The sequence below is a fragment of the Vombatus ursinus genome, unplaced genomic scaffold, assembly GCF_900497805.2.
Source record: "Vombatus ursinus unplaced genomic scaffold, bare-nosed wombat genome assembly UNPS02014802.1, whole genome shotgun sequence".
In the NCBI taxonomy this organism is placed as follows: domain Eukaryota; kingdom Metazoa; phylum Chordata; class Mammalia; order Diprotodontia; family Vombatidae; genus Vombatus; species Vombatus ursinus.
The window spans coordinates 18,581,914-18,600,996 of record NW_020954580.1 but is presented as its reverse complement, the minus strand read 5'-3'; positions in this window follow the sequence as shown (position 1 = coordinate 18,600,996).

Sequence of the window (19,083 nt, the reverse complement as noted above, 5' to 3'; positions counted from 1 at the left end):
AAGAAAGAAAGTTATAGACCAATATAGACAAAAATATTAGGACAAAGACTAGAACAACATTTTAACAATGTTATACATAATGACAAGGCTAGATTTATATCAGGTTCTAGACTGAATTTATGGTTGGCTCAATATGAGGAAAGTTACAATTTTATAGTTATAGACTATAACCATATAACTGTGGTCTATAGTTATAGACTGTGCTAATAAAACAATGAAAATCAAATAATTATACATATAAAAATGCACAAAATAAGATATGTAATATATAATACATAAAATATATAAAAATCTTGACAAAGAACAACATCTATTTCTGTTAAAAGCACTAAAAATCAAAGAAACAAATTAATCTTTCCTTAATATTATAAATAATATCTATCTAAAACTAAGAGCAAATATTATATATAAATGGGAGAAATATTAGAGTCCTTTTTAGTAAGAACAAAGTGAAAGCAAGGATGGCCATTATCATCAGTATTATTTGGTATAGTGCTAGAAACACTAACTGTGGATTAAATACAAGAAAAAAATGAATGAATAAGCAAAGAGGGAATGAATAAGCAAAGAGGGAATGAATAAGCAAAGAGGGAAAAACATTAGATTTTTGCAGATGATATGGTGATCTATTAGCTAAAATTAGTTGAAATAATAACTTCAGCAAAGCATCAGGATATAAAATGAACCCACATCAATCATCAGCTTTTCTGTATATTAGTAATAAAATTCAGCAGGAAGAGAGAAAATTCATTCAAAATAACTTTCAAATGTATAAAACATTTCAGATCCACAGGAACTATATGAATACAATTACAAAACACTCTTTACAGAAATTTAAGCAGACTTAAATAATTGAAGAAATAAAAATTGCTCATGGTTAGGTCATGCCAACATAATAAAATTAAAACATTACATAAGTTAATATTCTTTGTATCATAGCAATCAAACTACAAAAATACTGTATTATAGAGCTAGAAAAATAATTCATTTAGAGGAACAAAAGGTCCAGAACTTCAAAAGAAGTAACAAAAACAAGGCGAGAAGAAAAGAAGAAAAGTATCAGATCTCAAACTATATTACAAAACAAAAACCATAAAAACTATTTTCCACCAGTTAAAAAATAGAAAGTTTTATCAGTGGCACATATCAGATACACAACATAGAAAAACAAATGAAGATAGCATCATAGTGTTCAATAAATCCAAAGGCCCCAACCATTGATGTAAAGACTTACTAGTTGGCAAAAGTTGCTAGGAAAACCAGAAAACAGTTTGATACAAAACTTTAGATTAAGATATGGCACTGTATAGCTAGATAAACTCTAAATCAGGCCTGCATAGACTGTGGCTCATGGGCCACTTATGACCCTTGGGCTACTTGCTGCATGCCAAAGAATTTCGGGTGGCCTGTGAAAAATGTAGAGAAAAACACCCTTCGTATGTAGAGAAAATCCTTTGGTGTGCCCCAAGCAATCTGCAGGCTGTAAGCTGCCCATGGGAGGCAGGTTGTGCAGGCATGCTCTAAATGGATACATGACATATACAAAATGTGATACGACAAACAAATTTGAGGAATGTGAAAATAGTTACCTGTTCATAGGGGAAGAGTTCATGACCAAAGAAGGGATACAGAGGGTAACAGAGGATAAAAACTATTTTGATTAAATAAAGTTTAAATGGTTTTGTACAAACAAAATCACTAGAGTTAAAAATAAGAGAAATAATTAACTGGATGAAAGTATTTTTTACAGTGTGTTTCTCTGACAAAGAGCTGGTGTCTAGAATATATTAGGAACTGATTCAAATACACAGGGTATCTTAAAGTCTTAATGCCATTTTAAGCTTTAATAGCTAAAAATGTCACTAAGACTTTTGGGACACCCAATAGAAGAACAAGAGACATTGACCAACAGATAAATGGTCAAAGAATATGAACAAGGAGGAATTCAAGCTACAAAATGTCTTAAGAAAAAAGTTCCAAGTCACTAATAATTAGATCAATGCAAATTAAAATAGCTTCATGCTTCTAATGTATGTCCACTAGAATGAAAAAAAAAGATGATTAAAAAAGAAAAATGACAATTTATGGAGGATCTTTGGGAAAACATACATACTTGTACATAATTGGTGGAGCTATTCATTGGTTTAGACTTTCTGGAAAGTAATTTGGAACTATAACCAAAAAGCACTAAACTGTGCAAACTTTTTTGACCCAGCAATACCAATATTAGGCCTATACCTTAAAGAGATCACAGAAAGAGGGAAAAGACTCATGGACAAAAATATTCATAGCAGCTGTATTTGTTGTAGTGAAGAAATAAGAACTAAAGGGGTATGCAATAAGTGGGGAATAGTTGAAAAATTATAATATATTAAATATGCAACATTATTACACCAAAAGAAATAATGAAAGGGCTGGTTTGAAAGACACTTGGGAAGATTTGTATGAAGTAATGTGGACTTAAGTGAACAGAACCAGGAGAACTATTTATACAATAATACTAACATTGTAAAGAAAAACAATTCTAAATTAAGGAATTTCCTCAATGCAATAATTACAACTCCAGAGGCCCAATCATGCCGTATGCTACCTGTGCTCTCCAAGTACAGATTGAAATACAATTTTTTAGATAAGACCGAAGTATGAATTTGCTTTATTTAACTATGCATACTTATTATAAGGGTGTTTTTTCCCTTTTTTTTCCTCAATGGTAGGAATGGAAAAGGAACTAATGATAATATTGTCCAAAAAAAGAAAGAAAAAAACATCACTTAAATGTAAGGAAGTGAAGAGAAGAAAGTTCAGAAGGAAGCTCAGATAAGCAGGACAGTTTCAAAAGTAGCACTGAATTTATGAGATACTTGAAAAGCAAGCTGCATATAAAGAGATTTGCATTTTCATGTACAATCCTTATTATCTGCTCTACTTTGTACATAGATACGCTCTTTTTATTTGGTGCACATTAAGTTCAGAATAAAAAAATGTTAAAACATGATGCCATTTCAGATCTCTCAAGCTGGTAGTGTCTTCTCTAGCAAAATCATCTTGTGTCTATTTTGTAACTATTTTACATAAACCTCTAAATGTATATGTTGTCTTTTCTGATAGAATGTAAGTCCCTTGAGGAACTTCATTTTTGTTTAGTTTTTGTCTTAGTATACCTAGCACTTAGCCCAGTGCCTGGCACTTAGTAAGACATTAATAAATTTGATTTATTGATTATCTTAGGTTCAAGGTTTCATATCTTATAGTTATTCTATATTTCATTCTCCCAGGTGGCATTCATAGGGTATGATTATTAATATGAAGCAGGTAAGTGGCATAGTGGATGGAATGCTAGACTTGGAATCAGGAAGACCCAAGTTCAAATCCTGCCTTAGACATTACTAGCTGTGTACTCCTGGGCCATTCAATTAACTTCTGTCAGCCTCAGTTTCCTCATCTATAAAATGGAGATAACAATAGCACCTACCTCACAGGGTTGTTATGAGGAACAAATGAGACAATGAAATGTGAAGTGCTCTAGAAATATCAAAGAGTGGGGCAGCTAGGTGGTGCAGTGAATAGAACACTGGTCCTGGAGTCAGGAGGACCTGAGTTCAAATCCGACCTCAGACACATAACACTTACTAACTGTGTGACTCTGGGCAAGTCACAACCCCAATTCCCTCACCAAAAAAAAAAAAGAAAAAAAAAGAAATATCAAAGACCTGTATATTACTCATCATCATCATCATCGTCATCATTAGCTCTAGGCAGGTTACCCCTCCTCTGAATCCTAGTTTATTCATCTGTCAAACAGACTTAATACTTGCACTGTCTACCTCAGTTGTTGTGAGGAAAGTGCTTTGCAAACTATGAAAGTGCTTATATGAACTGATGCTGAGTGAACTGAGCAGAACCAGGAGAAAATTGTGACCACTAACAGCAACATTGTGCAATGATCAGCTATGATTGACTTAGCTCTTCCCAGCAATACAATGATGCAAGATAATTCCAAAAGACTCATGATGGAAAACTATCCACATCCAGAGAAAGAACTATGGAGTTTGAATGCAAATCAAAGCATAATATTTCCCCTCCCCCCCTTTTTGTGGCTTTCTCCTTTTGTTCTGTTTTTTTTCTTTCACAACATGACTAATGTGGAAATATGTTTAGATGATTGCACATGAATCACCTATATCAGATTGCTTGCTATCTGTGGGGGATGGGAGGAAGGGAAGGAGAAAAAATTTGAGACTCCAAATCTTATAAAAAATGAGTGTTGAAATTACATGTAATAGTAGGAAAAAAGAAAATACTATTTACCAAAAAAGAAAAAAATATAAAAGTGCTATAGAAATATGAGTTATTATTAACAAAATGTGCATTCTGAAATCTCTTTTGAAAGCCTTTGGTTGGTTACTCACCATTGTGTGTGCTAGCTATCTTCTCAGCTGAGATGAGGAAAATTGAAATTTTTAGTATTTAATACATACTTTGAGGAACTGAGACCAACTTGAGGGAATGGAACCAATATCCTACATGTTCATGTTTTTCACTAAGTCCTCCTCCACTGGAGTCTTGTAGCATGGTGTTCTTGAAGGTTTTGTTGGCCAGCTGTAACCTCTGAAAAGTTCTCCTGAATTGCAAAGGCTTTGAGTCTGGTCCAAGCAAGAGGGAGAATCTACTTTTCAAGGACCAACCTGGCTAAAGTCTGAAAGGCTCCTTACCAGTCTGGCTACAGTGAGATGAAATTTTCAGCCACAAACCTTGAAGATCTACAAAATTATAGAGGGAATGTGATATGTCTTGGGAAGATAGTACCGATATTGTCAAAATTAGACATTCTTGAAGCATTTATTATTGTATATATGGATGTGGGCAAATAGGTGGTGCAGTGGATAGAGCACTGAGCTTGGAATCAGGAAGATTCCTCTTCATGAGTTCAAAACTGGCCTTAGACACTTACTAGTTGTATGATTCTGGGCAAGTCACTTAACCCTGTTTGCCTCAGTTTCCTCAACTTTAAAATGAACTGGAGAAGAAAACAGCAAACCACTCCAGGAACCTTGCCAAGAAAACCTCAGATGGGGTCACAAAGAGTGTGACATGACTGAAATGACCAAACAATAACAAACATGCATGCATTTATATTCACATGCAGGTCAATATATGAGAGCTCTGCACACTGATAAAAATCACAGGTCTACTACAAGAAAAACGGACATATGTGTGTTGTGGTAGGAGCAATGTTCTACATTCACCTCCCTCTCATGTGGATCAATCTTATTTTTTCCTTAAAAGTTATTGACACCTTCCTGGAGACTTGATTAGCTAAAGGCTCACACTGTAGACACTATTTCCTCATCACCTGAGTCAAACCAGCCACAAGGAGAACCGAGGGTTTCTGACTTGACTGGCGGTTCACAATAGATAACTCAAGCAAGGGAGCTTCATTTACTTGAATCAACTCAAAGTCTCCTTATTGCCTATCCTTGTTGGATATCTTTCTGCTATGGCTAAGTAAACCTCTCTTTTTTTTACTGTTCGGTAATAATGTTAATAATAGCTAGCATTTATATGGTATTTAAAAGTTTAAAAATGTTTTACAAACATGATCTCATTTTATCCTTACAGCAAACCTAGAGGGTAGAAGCTATTATTATCCTCATTCTACAAATTAGGAAACTGAGGCAAATAAAGTTTGGGTGATTTGTCCACAATCATCCTGCATCCGAGGCAGGATTCAAACTTAGGTCTTCCTGCTTCCAGGTCCAGTGCTCTAGACACTGTGCCAGCTATCTGTCTCTGAGTGTCTGATTTTCTTCCAATATTGAACCTAAACTACCAGGGAACTGGCCTGAGTCCGTTCCAGTCCATAATATGCATATAAGTACATATTTTGTGTCTATATGTATAGAATACATACATGCATAGGTATACACATAAATATTGCATGTGCATGTATATATTGACATGAATACGTATTTATGTGTGTGTGTGTACATAGCTGAAGGATGTATTAAATTAATATGTATTTAAAAATTAATATGGATTAAATAATATTTGAAGAGTTATCAAAAAATAGGATTTTTCTCAAAAAGAGAGAGAAGAAAAGAAATCAGAGTAGAGAGTTAATTTTCTTATTTGAAAGGAAATAAATTATTTTTAAACTGAAGAACATATTGGAGAGAAAGATAAGTGGTGGGGAAAAAGGAGGAATTTTTTATATGTGTTGTCTAAAACCAAGGACAAACAAGAGAAATCAAAGTGAGGGAGAAGAGGCCAGGAGAGATTGCTATGTTATCCCGGAATAGAAGAAAAGCCAGGCATATCTTTTTGTATTTTTTTTAACATGATGGACAAGAGAAATTGGAGCAGAGATTAGTAGTAGAGATTAAAGAAAACTCAAATGGAAATTTGGAAGTTTTAATGAAAGTTAGCTGTTTGATTAAATATAATAATCATCTATGGAAATCAAATTTTGTATAAGATAACCTGAGAGTGGAGAGAAAGGATTTTTTTTCCATTTTAAATATGAATTCAACGAGTACTGATCACCAGTGAATGGCTATGCAGAATAAATAGCACATGGTGTGAAGAGAAGTTTTAATGGTATGCTGGTCTTCTCAGACACACACACAGATGGATAGCCATCATTGCAATTAGCATCATTTTTTAAAAAAGGGGTTTTTTATGTCTTTCTTTTACACCAGTAGTTCTCTGGTATAGCAGCCCCCTCACCACCGAACCTTCCCTTGTAGTAAAGAAACACATTTAAGTGAAATCAATCAACCCAGGGACCACATCTGACAGTGCATACATTGTTCCATTCCTATTGTCCCCTACATCTATAATGGAGAAGCAGGAAGTCTATTTTCTTACCTAGACTCTAGAACAAAGATTGGTCATGGCATTTAATTGGCATTCTATTGCTGTTTAACATTGTCACAGTCTCCTGTTTTTACTAGAGTCAAATGCTGACTCAAACACTTACTAGTTGTGTCACTCTGAACAAAATTTAAGCTCTCTGTACCGCAATCTTCTCATCTGCAAAATGTCTCCACTACTATTCCCTAATGCTTCCACTGGCATCTGTGACACTCAGCCAATGGATGGTTAAGAACCTCTAACCTTTAGGGACCAAGATCCGTCCTCTTCTCATGGGAGCTTTAAAGAAAAAAAGTTCTAGCCTGGTAGGGACAGACCCAAACTAACTCTTTAGATTTCTACTAATCTTGGGGGATTTTGGTATTGAAAATAGAATTGAATATAGTGTTCAAGTTTATTTTTAAAGCTACTTTTCAATTCTTTCAGGGCAGCTAGGTGGCTTGGTGGCTAGAGCACCAGGCCTGGAGTCAGGAAGATCTGAGTTCAAATCTGGCATTAATATGTGACCCTGGGCAAGTCACAACTCTGTGTGCCTCAGTTCCTCACCTGTAAAATGAGTTGGACAAAAAAATGTCAAATCATTCTAGTGTCTTTACCAAGACAACCCCAAATGGGATCATGAAGAGTTGGGCGTGACTGAAACAACTCAACAACAACAAATTCAATTCTTTCAAGAACTCAATCTAGCCTTTTCCCAATGTAATTTTTATTCCCTTTCATGGTTTGAATAACATTCCATTTGACCTTTTACTTCTGCACCCCTAATGATGACCTAAGAGTAGGAAGTAGATAAGAAGTGACTCTGGGGTGAGAGCAGGGCAGAACAGGCAAAAAGGGACTTAAGGGTAGAAAACAGCATCATCGAAGCGGCTGACCACAGAGTCAAGACTAGATACAGCAGAAAGTGAAGCCAGAACAGGGTTAACAGATTGAGAGTACAAGGAAAGATAAATAATATGGACATGTAAGGCTGGAACTACCAGGACCTTTACAGAAGGGCAAACTGAGTCTCAGACAGATTAAAGCAAACAATTAGCACATATTGTTTAAGTACCTACATGGTGCAAGGGGTTGAAATTATAAAAATAAAAATGAATCAAATGGTCCTTCACCTCAAGGAGCATGTATTCTACTACTGGGTAGATAATGTATAAAAGTATATGCAGGATAAATAGAAGGGTACTAGCAGCTGAGATCAGGGTAGGTTTTATGTAGAGAGGTGGCTGCTAGGCATATTTTGAAAAAAAAGAAAAAGCTTGTAACAGACAGTTTGGGGAAGGGAGGGAGGGCTAGTGCAAAAGAGAATGGCAAGTGGAGAATCATGTATGAGGAATAGCATGAAAGTCAATTTAGCCAGAACAGAGTATGGGAAGAGGAGTAATATAGAATAAGGCTAAACATAGATTGCTACAAGGGCTTTAAAAGTCAAACAGAGGAGTTTACATTCGATCCTTGTAGTAGTAGGGAGCCATTAGAGTTTATTGAGTGGAGGAATACTATGATTAGACCTGCATTTCAGGAAAAATCTGATGGAAGAAGAGATTGACTTGAGGCAGGAAGATGAATGGAAAGGCTCATTCAGTGATGTAGGTAAGAGGTAATGAAAATGTAGGTTAGGAAGGTAGTCCTGTGAATAGAGAAAAAAGGAAGGAGGTGGACGATATTACAGAGGTAGCAAGTGTGTGGCACGTTGTCTCACACCAAGGAAGTACTTAATGAGTGCTTTCAAAATTGATTGGGTATGTGACAAGATAGTTTAGGATACTAAACAAGCACAGTTTAGGATAACACCAAGGTTGGGGGTATGGGTGACCAGAAGGATGGTAGTGTCCTTGACAGCCATAGAGAAGTTTAGAAGAGAAGTGGGTTTGGGATAGGCATTAAATGACTTTCCTATGATCACACAGATAGTAAGTGCCACAGGTGGAGTTTGAGTTAAAGCTTCTCCTGACTCTAAACCTCGAACTCTCAATAGCTGCCTTGTCTCTTCATCAAAGGGCCAAAGGGTCAGATGAGGTGGGATAGAAGGAGCAAGGGAATAGAAGAGTTAGTAGAACGGGAGATTTGATCAGCATAGCAATTTCATTGTACAAAGTCCTGGACATAAGACAGTTTCAAGTGAAGGTGAAGTCTAAAGTATGACTGTCCAGCACATTGACCAGAGTAGAAGAGAGGTTATGGGAATTCAATGGTTGTCAATATGCCAGTTTTATTAAGGCAAAACTATTCAGCACTACTTGCAACAATTCCAGTACAGAAGCTTACAAGATATGCAGTCAAAGGACGGAGTCAACTCCAACCCATGTGTGAGCTGTTAAATTTTCAGTGTGAGCATTTAAAACTTAGAAATAGGCAATCTCTACAAATCAGGGCTTGATTTATTGTTTTGTTGATTGTCGAGAATTAAGAAAATGCTAATAATTCTGATTAAATTTCGAAGTATGTGGGGTGGGTATTTTTTTTCTCCTAGGGGAATCTAGTTGTTAAACATTTACCAGCGCACTCTTTGTATTGCTCTATAAACATTGCTTGAGATCATCAGGGTCATAGTATGCCAGGCCCTTCTGTCCTCCACTATCTCTCAAAGTCTGTCCAAGTTCAGGTTCATTGTTTCCCTGCCACTATCTATCCATCTCATCCTCTATTATCCCCTTTTCCTTTTGTCCTAGTAACTATAGGAGAATAGTAATAAAAATAGGCATTTATATAGCTTTAAGGTTTACAAAGTGATTTACATCTATTATTATTTGAACCTCACAACATTTCGGCTCAAAGAGAATAAACCTAAAGAGAATAAAGTCACAATGTTGTAGTTCTGTGCCCCCAGCATAAGTACATATAACCATGTTCTTACCTTCAAGAGCAGCAGCCCAAGGAAGATGACTCTGCCTAGGAAGGGGCAGCTTTGGAACATTTGCTTTCTGGGGATTTCTGTCCCTAAAGAGACTTGGAAAGTAGGAACAACTCATTGGTGAATGTGAAAGGCAAGACTTGTGACTGAATAATAACCATTTAGCAAAGTCCCAAGGGTAGATTATTATCACTTTTAGAAAAGAAAAAAACCTAGAGATTCATGGAAGCTTCACATGCGAAGAGTTAGCCAAAAAAATAAATAAACAAAATAAAATCCCTTGGAATAAATTGTGGTAAAAGTAGGTTAAATTAAATTAAATTTTTCCTCTTGGAGGCCCATTTTTTTTAAACATTTCAATCAATCAACAAGTACTTATTTAGCACAGAGACTTTCCTAGTTGCTGAGCATACCAAGTGCTTGCCCTCAAGGGTCTTACATTTTGTTGGGGGAGATAACATTTTACTTGGTGCATTCAAGAAACAAACAGCACTTTCGCTACCCTTTGAGGCATTTATCTCATTCTCCAAATTCATTTGTGACTTTTCTTTTTTTTGTTTTTTGTTTTTACTTAAACTCTATTTAATAATGATTTCCATAAAATTTTCATAGAATTTTCATAAAAGTTCTTTAACATGGCTGTGTAAAATTTTTATCCTTGCCATATTAAGGTGAGTTGAGGATGGTGCTGTTTCTTTTTCAGTAGAATTAAACCCTGTTTATTTACAAAGATTGGATTGTTTAAAATTTCCTGTTTGTTTTGAATGTTCTAGGAAGGGGGAAAAGAACAACCAAAATTAGTCAGTCAGTCAGTCAACAATCATTGATTAAATACTAACCATGTGTCAGATGCTGTGCTAAGCGCTGGAGATACAACGAAAGGCAAAAGATAATCCCTGCCCTCAAGGAGCTTCCTTTCTAATGGGGGAGACAACTTGCAAACAATTGCATACAACAAAGCTATATATAATGACGAATTTGGAATAATCCACAAAGGAAAGACACTAGAATTAAAGGGGGATCAGGAAAGACTTCCTGTTGAAGGTGGGACTTTAACTGGCATTTATTTAGTTGCTCAGGAGTAGCATGCCAGGGTGTATCTTGAGGTTTCAAAGACCTTTACATCTAGGGGAGAAAAGTTTTAATACAATATCCCGGAGTGAAAAAGGGGAAGCTCCATTCATTTTTTTTTTTGTTGGACCTAGAAGAAACAAATCTCAGAGCTAGAAACCAAAGCCGGAAGCCAGATTATTGGGCTTAAAGGAGTAAATAACAGAAATGAAATGGAAATAGCCATTATTTAAAAAAAAAACAACCTTATTTATTGGACTCACTTGCGAATGAAGAGAAAAAGATGAGAAATGAGGTGACAAAAGAGGCAGCAAAGCCGAGAAATGGGCATTTTTACAATAGTGGTTACAACAACAATACTAGCTAACAATTATATAGCACCTACTTTGTACAAGAGACTGTGCTAAATGCTTTATAATTGATATCTCATCTGATCCTTACAACGACCCTTGTAGGTAGGTGCTATTAGTATCCCCATTTTATAGAAGGAATATCGGAAGGAAACTATGGCAGAGGTTAAGTGACTTGTCCAGGGTCACATAACTCATTAAGTGCAGGAGGCCAAATTTGAACTAGGTCTTCTTGAAGCCCTGTGGGGAGATGTGGACATATGTGAAGCAGAGAAAGTGTCAGAGCTGTCATTGTGGAAAGGACTATGGAACAGATTTAGAGCTAAAAGGAAACTTAGAAGTTGTTTAATTCAATCCCCTAATTTTACACATGAGGAAACTGAGGCCCAAAAAGGCCTTGCTCAACATCATAGAGGCAGCAATTGTCCAAAGTGAGATTTAAAGCCACATAAGGATAATAGTAAAATTGGTGACATTTTTGAAAATAATGGCTTACCAATGAATGGTTTTTAATAAGGATTTCAGGAAATGAGAGATTTCTAGATGATGGTTGTATCACAGGGAAAGAAACTCCCTTTTCTACTGCCAAAGTTAAAGGTCACACCTTTCCTTTCTGTTAATAATCAATGATCTGTTGTGGGGCAATGCACTTTGTAAAGGGTTGGTTTGGGTGTTTGTTGGGAAGTCATTGTTTTGTTGGAACCAAGTGGATCAATAAATTAACAAAAGAAAGTTTTGAAGGAAAAGAAAAATGTTGACTTTCCGCTTGTTCCCTTCTTAATGATGTGTTAGTGTCTAGTAAGGCCAGCACAAGTCATGGCTGGCTTGGGAGGAGCATGACTCCATACCTTTGATTGAGAAAGTTTGGAAGAATTCACTGCAACTTTCTGACTCTGGCTTCTGTCTGAACCCTTCCTGGCCTGTGTGTAGTGGAAGGCCTGGCTAGCTGGTGGCCCTTGAATATCCTGGGAATTTTGTTTAAGGTTGCCTTCTTTCCAGTGTTTGTATTTCTGGTTTGTCTACGTGGAACAGGTACAGTTTCTCTACTGCTCAATCAATCAGCAAGTCTTTATCAGATGCCTACTATGTGTCTGTCACTGCATTAGACACCGGGGATTAAAATACCCAAACCAAACCTTTACAAGTGCATTGACCCCAAGACAGATAATTGATTATTAACAGAAAGGAAAGAGGTGACCTTTAACTTTGACAGTAGAAAAGGGAATTTCTTTCCCTGTGATACAACCATCACTTAGAAATCTCTTGTTTCCAGGATTTTTTTTTATTAAGAATTAAATTTAAAAAAAAAAAGAGCAGGAGAGACCTTTGCCCTCAAAGGAATTTCCATTTTATGATGTGGATATAACATAGCCACAGAAAAGTAAATACAAGATAAAAACAAAATAAATGTTCAGTGATAGAGTTGGAGGTGTGAATAAGGAAAAACTTCTTGAAGGGAGTGGCCCATCAGCTGAACCTTGGAGAAGAGCTAAGTGTTTGCAGTGGTAGAGGTGAGGAGGAAGAACATTCCAAGCAAGCCATACAGACAGGCCTATGAGGCAGGATAGGGAAGGTTGTTTCTGGGGAAGAGCAAGACAACCAGTTTGAATGGAACTCAGAGTGAATATGGGAGATATCTAGTATATGATCATCCTGGAAAGCTAGGCTTGAGCTAGATTGTGAAGAGCTTTAAATGCCAAACAGAGGAGTTTGTATTTTATTCTAACAACAAAGGAGTTCCCTTGATAATCTTGAGTAGAGGAATAATATGGTAGACCTGTGCTTTAGCAATATTGATTTAGCACTGTTAGCTGCTCCTAGTTTTCATTTTGACATGGATGAGTCTCAGGGCTTCCTGTGCTTTTTCTCTTTGAATGTCCCCAGCTGACAGACAAGAAAGGATCTTAGAAGCCATCTTATCCAACCCACACAAGAACAGGAATCCCTAGCAACATACCCTAAAATTGGTTATTGGCAGTAGACAGAGGAAGGACTTTCCTTGAAGATTCTCTGTTGATCCCTGGATTTGTAATTGGTAGTGACTAGAAGCCCTGGCTTTTATGACAATATGGATCCATGACTGAGGTTTGCTATGAGCCTCCATCTTAGGAGAGTACTGTTCATTCTGTACTGTTCACTCTGTACTGTTCACTTAATGGAGATCAGACAGAATTCTCTTGGCCAGGGGTGGGAAACCTGAGGCCTCCAAGCCACATGTGTCCCTCTAGGTCCTCAAGTGCGTCCCTTGGATTGATTCAAAACTTCACAGAACAAATCCTTCCCCATCCCTGTCTAGGCCCTTCAACAACCTGAGAGCTGCTCTGGGCAAAATGTGCCTGGTGGTGCCCTGAAAATGTCACCCCTGGCCACAGAACAGTTTTTTTGTGTATGGAGCAGGTTGTCTTTGTATTCCCACCACCTAGCACAGTATATGGCACATAGTATAAACTTAATAAATGCTTGTTGATTGATTAAAAGAACAAATGAATGAATGGTAAGGGGGACTAGGGTAGTGGTTACTAGGACTTTGTTTCAGCAGGCACTTTGTCTTCTTAAGCTTGTCTTGAACTTTCTTCTTGTGTTCAACCAGAAGAGGGATGGGGAAAGAGGAGGAATTTTGTATTTCTGGTTTCTACATGGGACAGGAACAGTTTCTCTACTGCCTAGTCAACCATATTTAAAGTTTTCCAGCATTCCTTTGTCCCCCTGCACTGGCTGATTAAGCTGTCAATCAGCATGGGACCAGCCAGGAACAGTCTAACAATCAATTACAACTGTTACTGGCTGGCCAAATGTTGACTGACAGCAGGTGACATTGGTGTGCCCCGTAACTATTTCTGGAGCCCCATGAGTACCAAATTCCTATATCCAGCCCTGCTAACAAAGGACATTTTTTTAAAATAAAAAGTCAACAGTATGATGTTATTTATCAACTTAATTTGTTAGGAAGCTGGTCTTGTCTTGCCTTTTGTATTTCCTTCTGTAAAGGAAAATCCTTAGGGAATTTTTTTGAGAGGGCATAGATTGAGAATCACACTGGTTGCTGTTTCACCATCCCCCAACCCAATATGATTTTATAGCTTATGTCATGTTAAAATGTACAACAAGGGAAGCTTGGAAGGGGAGAAGTGGTCACTGAAGCTGAACAGGGCAGTCAGCCTGACTTGCCCAGCAGGGCTCATTTATGCATTAGGTAGTCAAGCCTTCAGAGCCCCAGCTGCTGGAACACTTGCTCCTTTATAAGTCAATGTCCAGTTTCTAGTCACTAAAATGCAAGATTCTGAGGAAGGAGTCTGATCCAGGGTAACTCACAGGAGAAGGTGGAATTGCCAAGTAATTATTGGTTCAGAGGGTCTTGTCTATTTCTCCTTCTAGATGCTCTGATCTGTTTCTGGGATCCTAAGTATACTTTGAAGAAGCATTAGACCAGCCATGCATACAAAACAATAGACTTTCATTTCAGGGGCATTTTATTAAAAAGGAACATGACACTCCCATGGCATCTTGGTGGTTGAGGGGAATGAATACTCGACTTGAAGATGGGAAGAGCAGAGTTCAAAATCTGGGCTCAGACACTAGCTGTGTTACCCTGGACAAGTCACTTAACTTTGCTCTGGTTCATTTTCCTCAGCTATGAAATGGGGATAAACAGCACCTACCCCACAAGGTTGTTGTGAGAATCAAATGAATTAACCTATGTGAAATGTTTTCCAAACCTCTAAATGTTAGATAAATGGTAACTATTACTACTATGTGAGGAGGTGCCTGAAGAAAGATGAAATCACTGGACACAACCAGAAATACAATCAGAACCTAGAGAGGGTATGATGTACACAGTCCTGGCCTTGGGTACAAGTATATTTAATCATATCAAAAAGAGGGAAAGAGAGAGAGGATGGATAAATCAGTGACAAGCACCCTCTGGACCTGAAGTCCAGGTCATGCCAGACATATATGAGACCTACACACAAGAGGATAATTCCTAGATATGGAAGCAATTTTGTTGGGGGAAAGGGGAAGGAATGTCTCACTCCCACATTTGATTGGTTTTCCATTCCTGATGTTACAAACATCTTAGCACCAATTAACAGAAATAGAGAGGGAAATTTCTAACATGGAAGTTTCCAAGTATATAGCACCTACCTCATAGGACTGTCATGAGGTAGGTGCTGTATAAGGGAACGAATGTCAGGCAGAAGAAAGCAAGACATCTAGTATAAAGATGACCTGTTGAAAAAAAAAATTCATACTGAAAAACTATGAGTTTTTCTGAACTGATTGTGATACTATACTCTATTCAACAGCTATAATAAATGAGTTGCTCTCCTAGTAAGAAATAAATATATTTAGAAATCACTGATAATGGAAATTAGGCCTACCAAGGTCCAGTTTCAATGATATCAATAGTTACCCTACTTGGTCAAAATATAGAAAATAGGTTAATGGATAATCTAAGCCTGTGTGTTTTTTTTTAATTTTCTTTTTCTTCTTTCTTTCTTTTTTCTTTTTTGCCTTGCAAATCTGGAAATTACAAAATGTGTCCCTCGGGAACGTACTGCCTTCTTCTTTCCAAGAAGCAAATTCAAAATAAAGGCAATGCTATCGAATTGTTTGATCATTCAAAGGAGAAATGTGGTGAATTAGATTCAATGAACCGCTTGAGCTGATGAAAAATAAGAACAATATATGTGACAGTTTAAAAGGACAGACTGGGAAGAAACAATCTGCAGGCTTAGCTTACTTACTTGTCGACTTTCCTATCTCAGTGCATAAGGAGATGCTACCTGATAGTTGCTATGGTAACCATGCTCCTGTTCCCTCACAAGAGAATTTTCCAATGAAAAAAATACATGAGCTCTCTGTTGAAGTGGGGAGGGGGTACGCTTGGAGATGACATCTTGTAGAGGTAGAACAATAACGTGGGGGTCAGTTTTCCTGAATTCAGGGGTCCATGTGTCTTCTTCTTGTTCTGAGAATGGCCTGAGCTCCCAGATTTACTCAGGCTGTCACAAATTCCTGGCATCAGAAAAAGCTTTCAGAATAAAGGCTGAAAAGCCAGCCCGGTCATACACCCTCTGAAGCTAGAGAGCTTCATCATACTGAAACTTTGATTCACCATTAGTTTGTGAACTCAACTGCTTTGTATCTTTAACTTCTTCTGCCAAACCTTTTGTGATCTGTGCAGTTCAAATCTGGGACAAAACCCGCAGCCCAAAGCTCTCCAACTGTGTATGAGTCACAACATTCACAAACCTTGGTGAGAAAGTCAAATGGTTGCCTCTGTTTCTCTGAATCCTGAAAGGTCCATTCAAATCCAACCCCTCCTGTGAGGGCTCCCCTCAGTCCAACTCACAGGGATGTTTCTTTGAACTCCTGTATCACTGATTTGGACTATTCATTTGGCACCTACTAGATACAAACTCAAATTGTAAATTATCTTGTCTTCCAACTGGAGCATAGAGGAGTTAATCATGTTACACTAATTCATAAGATTCCTTCCAGCCCTAAAATTTTATGATCCAATGTTTCTTTTTATTCCTTGTGCTCAAAAATGTTCAAATATGCTCAAAAATGATGCCCCAAAACATTCAATGATTTGTTGATTGATTCTGTAACCTCTGGCCCCATTCCCCCAAGATTTGGCTTTGTATGGGAAGGGTTCAGTTTTGGGATCCCACCTTAAAATCCATCTTCTGAGGACTTCAAAATATAGCTCACATCTAGGTCTCCATTGATAAGGACTAAATGGCTCCAATTCCCTTTGCAAGCACTCCGTGTAACAATGTACCTTGGGTATAGGACAGCCTTTATTTCACCCCATAAAGAGAAAGCAGAAAATACTATACAGAACTCACTGAATAATAAAGTCAATATAATTATCCTTCCTCTTTAGGAGTGAGTCCCTCCCCACCACCCCAACCCCCAACCATGTACCTATACAGTTCTCCAGACTTGTAGCAGTAACCTATGGTTTGAATTTTCTGCAAAAGGAATATAAATTTGAGGTTTCTAAAGAGGCAACTCTCTATGTATTGGGCCTTCATGGTTCAAATAAATTCATGGTAAGAGTGGATGGTCAAGTTCAAGTTGTTGCCCTTTTTATTCCAGGCCAGTCCCTTGCTATTCCTCCAGTTTTGGAGACATGTGCTTGATTCTTTTCTCTATGAGAGGCTGTTGTCTCCAGGAACGGCCCTTCTCCTCCCTCCCCCCACAAAAGGTTGAGAATCAGAGCTTCCCAGAAACTCTGCATGAAATCCCTTCCTTTATTCAGGAGACTGGTTCTGTGCAACTCTGCAGAAGTTCACCATTGTCCAGGGAATTCTCCCTTCTTTATTCATAAGGCTGGGTCATGTGACTCTATCTTCTTCCTGGGGACATATTGTCGAAATTCTATATAACTGTAATGTTCCTCTGTCCTTGCCTCTTTGATGCTGCCCCTATCAAGATATAACTAGCCATTCCAAAGCACCCAAGGCTCTCACTGCCAATCTCCTACCCCACTTCTGCTGTGGCTACTTCCTTTGCACTCAATGCTCTTAGAATTGTCTCAATTTGGGAAGAAGAATCCATTTTATGGGCTGTGGTGGGTGAAAGATAAAATGACTGAGGAAACAAAGATTCAAACTTCAGAGCATATCTCAACAAGGTTGATTGACTTAACTGGGTAGTAGCCTTAATTCTTTACGCTGAAGTATTCATAGGTGTGTTCACATCCTTAAAAATAGCTACAAAGTAAAAAACAAGGTGAGCTTGAGTCAAGAAAACTCATCTTCCTGAGTTCAAATCCAATCTCAGACATTTGCTAGCTGTGTGACCCTGGGCAAGTCACTTAACCCCATTTGCCTCAGTTTCCTCATCTGTAAAATAAGCTGGAGAAGGAAATGGCAAACCACTTCAGTATCTTTGCCCCAAATGGAGTCATGGAGAATCAGACACAGCTCAAAAGCAACTGAACAACGACAAACTCAATGGCTCCCCTCCCAGTAAGCAGAACAAATTGACTCAGGCTCCCCTGATCAATGCTCTGCATTTGAAGCTATCAACTCTTTACTAATTAGGTTTGTGCTCCTATTTCTTGAACCCTTCTCACCATAATTGTTTTCTAAAATGTACATGATATCTGAGGTGAGTTTACAAGATCACAGTTCTAGGGCTGCAAGGGGCCTCAGGACCTCTCTAGTCCAAATTCTTTATTTCATAGATGAGAAAACTGAGGCCCAGAGGGAGCTGTGACTTGCCCAAGGTCACCCATGTAGTAAGCTCAAAGGCAGGATCATGAACCCAGAGCTAATCCTCTGGCAAGCATTTTAGTGCTTTAGAGCAGACCCTTCCTTTAAACAGAAAAGGGGTCCCTGAACCAGATCTTATTACATATTGACACGGAAAACCACATATTAATGTTATCTGTGTTCTATTGTATTTGTATTTATTTTGTTAAAGATTTCCTAATTTTAATCTGCTTCGGGAGCAGGAAACACGTGTTTGACACTTCTACTCTACAGAGGGCTGTAGCAGCCAACCTCCCAGTAGTGGAGAGAGTCACAGATGCTGCTTCACTAGAGATGACACAGAGCAGCTGCTGCTCAGGCAGTTTCAGATTTATTAAGTAAGGCAAGGAAGGTCCCAATGAATCCAAGTGTTGTCGGCACTAACAGCTCTTATAGGGTACAGGCTCCCCCAGTCCCTGTCACTGAACCTAGTCACTGATGTACTAGTTTACTGAGCAATCAAATAGTCTTATCAATAGCTATATCATACCACAGGTGACATAAGAATTTAAAGTCTTTGTCTGTGCTATCCTGTGCCTTTGTTTATTTCTTCTTCCCTCCCTTCTCTCCTTCCCCTCCTTCCTTTCCTTCCTTCCTTTCCTTTCTTTTCCTTTCCTTTCCTTTTCCTTCCTTCCTTCCTTCCTTCCTTCCTTCCTTCCTTCCTTCCTTC